This window comes from Rhinichthys klamathensis, unplaced genomic scaffold (genome assembly GCF_029890125.1).
Source record: "Rhinichthys klamathensis goyatoka isolate OS25496 unplaced genomic scaffold, OSU_Roscu_1.1 h1tg000397l_1, whole genome shotgun sequence".
Classification (NCBI taxonomy): domain Eukaryota; kingdom Metazoa; phylum Chordata; class Actinopteri; order Cypriniformes; family Leuciscidae; genus Rhinichthys; species Rhinichthys klamathensis.
In genome coordinates, this window is record NW_026606899.1 from 320,836 (window position 1) to 331,176 (window position 10,341).

Below are 10,341 nucleotides of genomic sequence, written 5' to 3' on the forward strand. Positions count from 1 at the left end.
TGCAGGTCCTATGCACACTGGCTGAACAGGAGTAAGCAGGTGAGGCATATCAGACCCAATGAGCAGTAGAGGTTGGGCTCGGTCCATCAAGGGTAATGGCAAGGACCTGATATGCTCATACTTGCGCTGAAGAGCTGACACAGGGTAAGAATGTTCGGAAAGTCTCAGGTTAGCTGCGGTAAAAGCATGAGGAATCAGGAATTTTCTGCATGGTTTGTGCATGGGTGACACATGAAGGGAAACGGTGGATCCATGCAGATTAACTACATCCTGATGAACAGTGCGTAGAGTGAGTGTTTCAGGTTCCGTCGGGAGATTCAACTGGTCTACAGCCTGTGACAAAACAATGCTACGCTCTGAACCATCATCCAGCACGGCGTATGTTTCCATGACTTTCTCTCGATTGTGCAGTAGAACCTTGACTATCTTCAGCATTACTTTCTGAGATCGGTTGGGCCGGTCTAAATATACCTGATGGGTCGGAACATTAACCATTAGCACACTCTTTTGGATATGTAATGCGGCATCATGCAAGATGGTCAGATGTAACTCTTTACAGTTTGTACAGGTTCTTTTTAGATTACAACTGTCTGGAGTATGATTTCGGCCATATTTCCAACAGCGCTTCTCTTTGGAGATCCACTGTACTATTTGATCTGTGGTCAGTGTCTTGAACTTTGGACACGCGTTAAGAAAGTGGTCCTTAGAATTACAATATGGGCAAAAGGGTTGAATCTTAGAAGGGGTCTTAGATTTTGACTGTCCCTGCCAAACTGAACTGGCCTCAGCTGAATACAAGAAAGATGTGGATTTCTCCTTTGGGCGAAAAGGTAATGACCTTTGTTGATCTTTCTTGGTGGGTCTAACAGTATCAGTCTGATACAGTGTAGCTGCTTTATTGGAGATGCGTTTTGCCTGTGACTTCATCTGCAGCCATGCAGACAGATCAGGTAATGTATAAGTGCGGTCTGTGCCAGTTTGTAGAATACCTCGGCTGAAACAGTACTCAACGAACCCATCGCGATATGATGGTGGCATCTTGCTTAACAAGCGATCGACGTGGGAACCACAGCGCAGCTCATATCCGTTTGGGCCCTCCAACGTTCTAAGCATCCCTACTAATGTTTGGATAGATAAGGAAAAAGAATCAAAAGCCTCTGCATCACCAAACTTGACTAATGGTGCATTCAGTATGGCACCTAATTCGGACTGGACCAGTTGACGTGGTTGCCCATATTTGTCCTGCAGCGCCTGTAAGGAGGTTGTGTATGGCCTGGGGTCGTGCATGTATGCTTTGGCCAACTGAAGAGCACTGGGGAGTTTTAAGTGACTTAAAAGGACCTGGTATTTGTAATGTTCACTTAAATGCTGTTGGTTATTCATTACATTGTCTAAGGCCATTTTCAGTAGTGCAAAGTCACTTTCCCGGCCAGTGTCGAAGTATGGGATAGCTGGCTTTGGGACACCATAAGCTGAGGCAGCTAACATTTCCAGACCAGATGGTTGGGCTGGGGAAGGGTACAATACTGCTCGACTATGATAAGCGTCAGGTGGGGGAACAGGGTGCGATAATGCTGTCAAATGAGGGCTAGGATTCATGGCTTGATAAGTCTGAGTATGTAAGGGAGCCCCTAATGTTACAGGAACTGTAGGTGGAACTATAGGCAGGACACTGACAGAGGGTGTCTGACTATAAGTGACAGAGGTCTCTGAGTAATGGTGCGGCCTGGCCACCGCAGCCGGGTTAAACGTTAGGGGAACATCATTATCTGGCCTAAACATTAAAGTGGGCTGTGCTGCAACTAACGAAGCAGATGACCTTATAACCATGTTGGGTTGGGTTACTTCAGCAGCTGAGGTGACAGAACCGAATGGGGGTTCAGCTACTGAAGCAGTAATGTGTACAGCGGGTGAGTCAGGGTGAGGCATAACTGATGACGCAGTGGTAAAATTAACAGGGCAAGGGGTAGAATGACGAGGCATTAATTCAACTGATGACTTAAAATCATTGGTAACAGCGACTATGTGTTGTTTGCTTACCTCTGACAATGGGTCAACAACATGGCTGAACAGTGAACCAGAAACATTAACCTCTTGAGATTCCTGTTTAATAAGTCCACAAACATATTTAGCAACCTCAAGCTCATTTCGTACCTTTTTAAGGCGCCGTCGGGTCTCTACCTGCTTAGCTAGCAACTCTCTAGCCTTAGTGGCTTGTTCCTGTCTATACTGCGCTTCTCTAGCCTGAGCATCAAGTCTCTCACACTCTTTATCTACAATGGCATCCTCTTCGATCTGCTGTTGAAGTTCTTCCAAGTCCAGAGTCTTTAGCCTTTCCTCCAACATTGCAGCGTGAAGATCGGAGAGTCCATGTTTGGGAGATCTGCGTTGTGCTTGGCGACTGGATCTGGATGAAGTACTGGAAACCGTACCAGAAGAAATGGATCTAGACGGATGTCTTGATGACCTGGATGGTCTCTGTGAAGATGAATCAGCAGGAAGTGGGTCCGGGTGCAGGTTAGGCGGGAGCTGGACATCATAATCGGCCAGATGAGCAGGAAGGTGTCTCTCTCTTGGAGGGCGAGGTCGGACGACGGGCTCAGTTGCACTGGGATTTTCAGAATCCATCTTGAGGCAATCCGGCTCGAAGGACCATATACGAGCGTATGGGACGCTCAAGGGGTTCAGAATTAATGCAGTCAAGATGGTGGTGTGTAGTTTCCGGTAAAAGAAACACCCGATGGAATCCCAGTTTAACTTATTTATTCAAGGGAAGTTTGTATATGTTACTTCACAAATGTGTGGTCTGTAGTAAACAAAATAGAAACAAAGAAAAACAATTGTAATTATATCAGTAAATGATATAAACATTCAGGTATTAAATAATATATAAATGAACATACATGGGTTAACTGCGTGCTGATTATAAATAAAATAAAGTAAACAATGACACGCATATTGCACGATCGTTGCATATGCTCAATATTAGAGCAGCGGTAAACATACAACATGTCATCAAATTCGACATTTTCAAACAATATTGAACAAACAAATACTGATCTGTAACTAGGAAGAGACTATAATATCTTATAACCTAATATAATGACAATCATTTTTGAGCTCAAAGTCTAATAGGAAAAACGGTTCGGTTTCACTTTGTGACGCAGTTTAAATTGCATTCATTTTACGAGCAAATCTCGACATTCAGAACAATAATATTAACGCCAAAGGGAAAAAATATATATGAAAACTCACCCGTAATCATTTACGCACTGAGAAAGAACATATATATCGCTGAATAACAGGCCAGCCGGCCTAATTTGTAACTCAGCTGCCGATTTTGCATGTCTACACCTGGCTGAGCGCTGTATAATACCAGTCACTCAGGGGGCGTGGTTAGGGCTTTCTCACAGTAACCCTTTATTTCAGTTCCCTTGTTACAAGTGTTGCATGTAGTTACTATAGTAATAGCAGTAAATTATGCATTATTACATGCAACTAATCTTAAACCAAACCCTCCTCCTAACCCTTACCCATAAGTACATGTAATTAATTAATTAATTAATTATCATTACTCAGAACTTAAATGTATAATTGCACTGTGACACAGACACCTTAAAATAAAGTGTAACCCTTTATATTTAAGGTGATGTAGTTACATTACTTACTCTGGAGTAATATTAACTACATGTACTTACGGTTAGGATTAGTTACTTGTATTTATGCATAATTTACAGTTACACTTTTTTTAAGGTGTGATTGTTAGTGTAATTATATATTTAAGTACTGAGTAATATTAATTAACAACATGTTACTATGGGTTAGGGTAGGGTTAGGGTTAGTACTGTTTCTTCTAAATGTAACATAACAAGGACAGTGTAAGTGTTACCTAATTTACTGTTGTAGTAAGTACATGTAGTAACGTAACTACGCCATCTTAAAATCAAGTGTTACCTGAAAATGTCCCATTGAAACCCCCACATTGGTCAGGACGCTGTTTTATAGGAAGGAAAAGGTCAAGCTACTTTTACATGTGAGTCGACAGTGTCAGTCATCTCTAAATATATGATGGTAAGTTAGAAGTGACCGTGAAAGATTCTCGGAGTTAAAGTAAAAAAAAAAAGAGGTGCCCTTTCAGAGGTGAAAAACGCTGAGGAACACGCGAGCGATGATAGGCCTGGCATTTCTCTGCACCACCATGCCTCTAAAAACGTTTTAGAAGAGTCTCCATTTGAGCTACAGCGAGGTTTAATGACTTTTCTGCTCCAGAGAAGCTTATTGTTCCTGTCGAACAGTTTACGGCAGGCTCCAGTGCGCCGCGGATGGAGGGGGAAATGTGTTTTGTGATTTAAATGGTAATTCCGTTCAAATCAACATATTTTTGGCACCTCGTGACCTTTTCGTGAAATGAATTCACGCCACTCAACTTTGTCTTGTGGCATTTAAGAATCACAGAGCCAAAAGCTAATTGCCAGAATTCAAGCGCTCATGGAGCGTCTCGTTTTTCGGGCCATGGCGCCGCATTGTTTAATTCGATTTTAATGTGTCCCTCAAGCCGACGGCGGGATGATGACTTTGATAATGATACAGTTGTCATCATACCACGGTGAACTCTAATACCGGGACATGTTAATTGCTTTTGTGACATTCAACTCATTATGGTCCGTATCATTCCCTCCTTTTAAGGAAACGGCGAGGGTCTAAATTGCAAGCCACGCTTAGTTTTTTTGGTAACACTTTATTTTACAGTGTCCTTGTTACATGTTACAACAGTAAATTATGCATAATTACATGCAATTAACCCTCAACCAAACCCTAATCCCATACCCTATAGTAAGTAGCCTATACATGTTGTTAATTATTATTATTCAGTACTTAAATATTACACTGTAACACTGACACCTTAAAATAAAGTGTAACCGTTTTTTACCACAATGCACCATTCACGCTTCAGGAATATAACAAGTCATCTTTTAAGAGGATTTTGAAGCGCTCACCCCAAAGGCCAGTAAATGGAAAAGTGACATGGCTCGTGCTCTTGTCTATTTAACTTATTCAGTTCTTCTGTTATATATATTCTGCCTGGAACAGCGAGGTTATTTTCCTCCAGGGTTCACAAGGCCAAGCTCTTTCATTTCAACAGAAAATTGTTTCTTAGGATTTCAATCTTTGGCTGCTCGATATGACAAAACACAATATCAAGAACACTTATGTTTCTTATCTGCCATATTTTCAGGGAATAAATAAAAGATCAGTGTAAATCTGAGTCGAGAGACGTGCGAGGTGAATCGGAGAGGGTCGTGCTCCGAGAATCCATAGATGCCGGTGTGGCCCGACAGGACCGGGTCGGGATTACCTCCGCTCGGCAAACCAGCGGCTCGTTTGTCATCCTTGAAAATCAATTAGTAGGTCGCTGATAGCAGAGAGCAGATGGAATCTCCTTCCTGTGCGGACAGAAACTGGCTGAACATATGCATCCATTCCTTCACTATCTTTTCTCTCCACCTATGTAGGGATTCTCTACTCCCTTAATAATGTCGGGATAAAAATAACCCAACTATGGGGTGGTATTGCACCTTCCCAACTGTGGGCTATTTTAACCCAATGCATTGGGTTATTAGTAGAAATTACGATTTTGGAAAATAATCCAAAATAGTGACCCAATGTGTAACCTAATGGTTGGGTTAAAAATGAGCCAAAAATTTTTTTTGGGAGATAACCCAACATAATGACCCAATATGTGTAACCCAATGTTACCAGCACGCCTCTGATGAAAAGAGAGCGGGGACTGTATCTCTTGGAAATCTTTGGTTGCTGTTGTTCCGAAACACCAAATACGCCCCCCTCTTAATTTCACACAACATCCTATTGAGGTCGTATTTTTCCTAACCGAACAGATGTATCAAGCGAAGGAGAGATGGTGATAAAAAATTAGTTTGAAGTACTGGAAATGTGAATCTTTCTTGAGGAGAGTATCAAGATGGATTCATATCTAATCACTCCATCTGCCTGAGAGAAGTCCTCAATAAAAAAAAAAGCGATTGTGCCGCAAACATGAAGAAGCGTCTTTGAGCGCGGGCTCGCAAACTCTTTAAATGGATGGGAATTCAAAACACACAAAATGATTTTACTGACAGTGCACTACCATAGATGTCAAAGAAAATAAATGTCATCTTTCTCAGCGTGATGTAGTGAGGAGTTTGACTCTGAAATGAAACGGGGGGGGGGGGGGGGGGGGGGGGGGGAGCGCACACCTCACGAGTAATTCACCAACACTTGATCTACATCATATTTGCTGGGAAAGGTTCAAATGTCCTATTGACGGGTTATTTTTTGTGTGCTGTCAGAGGTCAGTGTATGGGAATCAGGTGCCACTGTCCTGCTGACAGTGATGCATTGCTGCGCTCAGGGGGTCACGTATCTGTAAACATGCATTATAAAATCCCAAAGACAAATGCGAGAGACTGACCCGAGAGAGAGAGAGGCAGAGAGGGAATGAGTGTGTGTCACGGGGGCAGAGATAGCGCTGTTGTTGCAAATGAAGAGGGTCAAGTAATCAAGCTCAGTTGGGCTTGTGTGTCACTCCCATTATCTAATACTGTCTGAAATGATCAATGAGCTAAAATAAAATGATCACAAGCTAAAATAGGCTCCCTAATGAAAATGGACTGTGTTTTAACACATTCTTCTCGATGTGTCTCCGTGTCAGAATGGAAAAGCCTATTTCAGCCGAGCGCACACAGATGCTCTCTCACGCTCACTTGAGCAGGGTCACTTAACCATTCAAGTGGCAGATCCACTGACCGGCAATCTCGACTCACAAATAACACCAGCTACAACCAATAACTACACATATCTACCTGCGTAACCATGACCCCTTCACTCTCAACCAGGGGCGGATCTAGAAAAATATTTATGGGGTGGCAAGAGGGGGGCAGGAATTTTTGAGGGGTGGCAACATGGCAGACGTATATATATACTAAATTTAATCACAGTCAACACAGTTTGATGAGAAATCGTATGTATACAAAAGGGCATTATTTGTATTATTATTTGTATCTTTTTTTGTGGGGGGGTTTGGGGTCACCTGTGAGTACAGGGCTGGACTGGGACAAAAAATCGGCCGGGGCATTTTGGCCCAGACTGGCCCACTACATATGATCATAAACACAACCGAACTTTGCACTCCCTTGAATATGTATACCAACTCCTATAAAAACCACTAATGTCATAAGTGAATAGGAGTGAGTAAGAGTTAACAGATGAAATAACTACTAAGTTGAATTATAGCCCCACTCCACAGTGATGAATGCTAAAACAAGCTATAAGCTGCATTGGTATAGCAATAGCGTTTTTTCCCACAGGATTTTGGGAAATCTGCGGTGAGTGCACCTCTCTCTCTCTAGGGGGGTTCGGGGGCATGCTCCCCCATAAGAAAATTTTGTGCTTTTTAATGTTAAATTCATCAATCTGGTACACTTTGAGAGTTCAAAATAAAGAGCTCCAACCCATATTCAGTGTGCAAATTGAACAAAGAAAAACTCAAAACTCTTTTAGTTGTGATATAGTGTCTGTCTACATTACACTACTATATAATAATAGTTATAATATTATGGCCAGTCCAGCCCTGCGTGAGTATAAAGGCAGGGGTGCGTTTAACTTTTGGAGCCAAGGTGTGCCGACCTTTTTTCCCTTTTTTATATATATTATTTTGTTGAGCACCCAACTTGAGCGTTTTACTGTGGAATACTGTAGGCTACTGCTTATAAACACCAGGCAGATATAATGATATGAAACAGATGTGCTTTACTCATCTCACTTGCACAAAATAAATGCAGTAATATAAAGCATAGAAACGCACAGGTGAAATACACTGAAAATATGCATTTAAAAATTTGGTCGGGTTGAAAACTTATCTCTCTGGTAATGGAAATCGGTCGCTGTTGTCTCTTGCTGTCTCCCGCTCTCGCGGTCAGATCACCGGAAGTTTTCGCCGGAAGTATTTGCCCACACAATAAAGTACGAACGTCAACGGTCGTCATATTGTGCACGTAGCGAATTCACTGCAGTCGGACATGGGAGATTCGCGCTCGTAAATTGTCAAATTGGCCATAACTTTTAATTCGTTGCTGGCAACTAGGGTGGCAGCAGGGGTGGCAAGGCTTTCTTTTAGGGTGGCATTTGCCACCCTATGCCACCCCGGTAGATCCGCCCCTGCTCTCAACACCAGAATCAGGGATATTAGAAAAATGGGAAGAAACTGACATTTAATTTTGTGATTCTGAGTTCATCAACAACAAAATAAGAATTAACGTGCACCAATGCTACAAATTTCCATGTCATAATCATTTGTTAACAGTATTCGTTACTTCAATGAGCTCATTGTTTCTGCCTCGTACATTGTTTAAATGCATTTTTTGCATACATGATTTAATTGTTTAATAACTAACTAACTGTGATTTCACATTTCTGAAATACATAACTTAGACAGTTACCTCTGATAACAGATCACTCTAAATTGTAATGTAGAAAGCTGCTTAGAAATCGTGAAAAACGCTATACAAATGAATGTGAATTGACATTAATTATTAAAGGCTGCGACCATGTGCACTGTATAAAATAGCAACTTTATACTTTTTTGCACCAAGTTTAAATAGTTAATGCCATTTAAACAATTCAAACAGTGGCAGATATTATTTGCATCTCAGTGCATTAGTAGCTTTAACCAATATTAATAGACACATTCCTTGAAATTAAATTCCAGCAGTGTTACAACCATAATGAAATGAGCCTTCACAATAGATAATGATTTATAATGAACATGGCAATTTATCGGTTCAATAAAATACCTTAAAAAAACGCGATCACCGTTTCGCTTTTACATTTCAAATCCCTCAGGTCTCCGAAAAGCCATGCCAATGTTGGTTCTTGTTTTATTACTGTCGCGTTCTCTTTCTCCAGCAGACTCTCCTCTGTTCAGTGTTTGTTTTAGATGGGTGGTTCCCATTTTGGAGGTTGGAGATTTAGCGGCTCCATGTCATTCTTGTTCGTTGTGACAACTGACCTCTTCCACTCCCACACCAGACACATGAACTTTTCTCCATTTAAGGATATGACAAGTCATGCTCGAGCTAGCGACCTTCCAGCAAAAACCATCCCTGATGGTCTAAAATATAAAGCTTAATAGGCTTACCATAGTGAATCAGGGAAAGACAGAAACATGTTTTGGAAGACGGATTGATGTATGGAATTTTATTCCGAACTTAAATTTAAAAAAAAAAAAAAAAAATTTATTACACTGTACCTTTAATTTTTAGTGCAAATAAACGTCTAACGGAAAAAGGAGAAAGATTAGTTCGGAAAAAGGCAAATTCGAATTCGGGTAGGTCGCAACTACCATCACCCACCTTGCTCTCCACGCCACTGATTCTGTTATCAGCGGGATTTATTTAGCAATTTCCTTTGGAGGCGGAGCTAGTATAATTAGCCTCTGCCAACAAGACCGGCTATTTGCACTTGGTGCAAGTAAACACTTCATTAAGCAATAATTTAAAAAAACGTGATTTTCTGTGCCATAAAACACCAGAGCCGGACAGTAACGGAGTACATTTACTTGAGTAGGCCTACAGTACTTAAGTACAATTTTGAGGGATCTGCACTTTACTCGAGTATCATTTTTGGGGAGTTCTCATGACTTTTGAAAGGCAAATATTATACTCTTTACTCCGCTACATTTCTATCCATAACCGTGAGTACCCGTTACTTCTAAAAAAAAAAAAAAAAAAAAAAAAAATCGGAAACCCTCAATTTGTTGTTTCCCTCTCAAACGTGATTGGATTGTGCAGCCAGGCGCCACTGATTGGGACAGCCTATCAGCAATCCCCTTCAGCTTTCTGCCAAAGTCAACTCCATGGTCAGATTTAGATAAAGAGACAAATCCATGGGATGAAGGCACAGCAGGGCCATCCCGGGAATGTGCCAACCCGTGGCCCCACCTCGCCAGACTATTTCAATTTTCTGAACAAGTTAATGATAGTTTTCGCTTCGAGTGTTTGCTGTGTTTACCAATACAGAACTTCATCACCGCCTACAAAAATTCATCCGCCAATTTGCGGATTAAAGCAACATGGTAAAAAGATGAAAATGACTTGATTTTACTTTCAATTCCTTTTCACATTCTCCAAGATATTAACATTTTTCATAACTCCATAGGACGTTTCTGTACATAAATGTAAGCACTGTGGCAGTAGTAATGCAATATTTAGAAAATGTACTCTTGATACTCAAGTATTAAATTACTGAACACTTGTTTTTAAAAGTACTTAAGTAGACATCCGACTG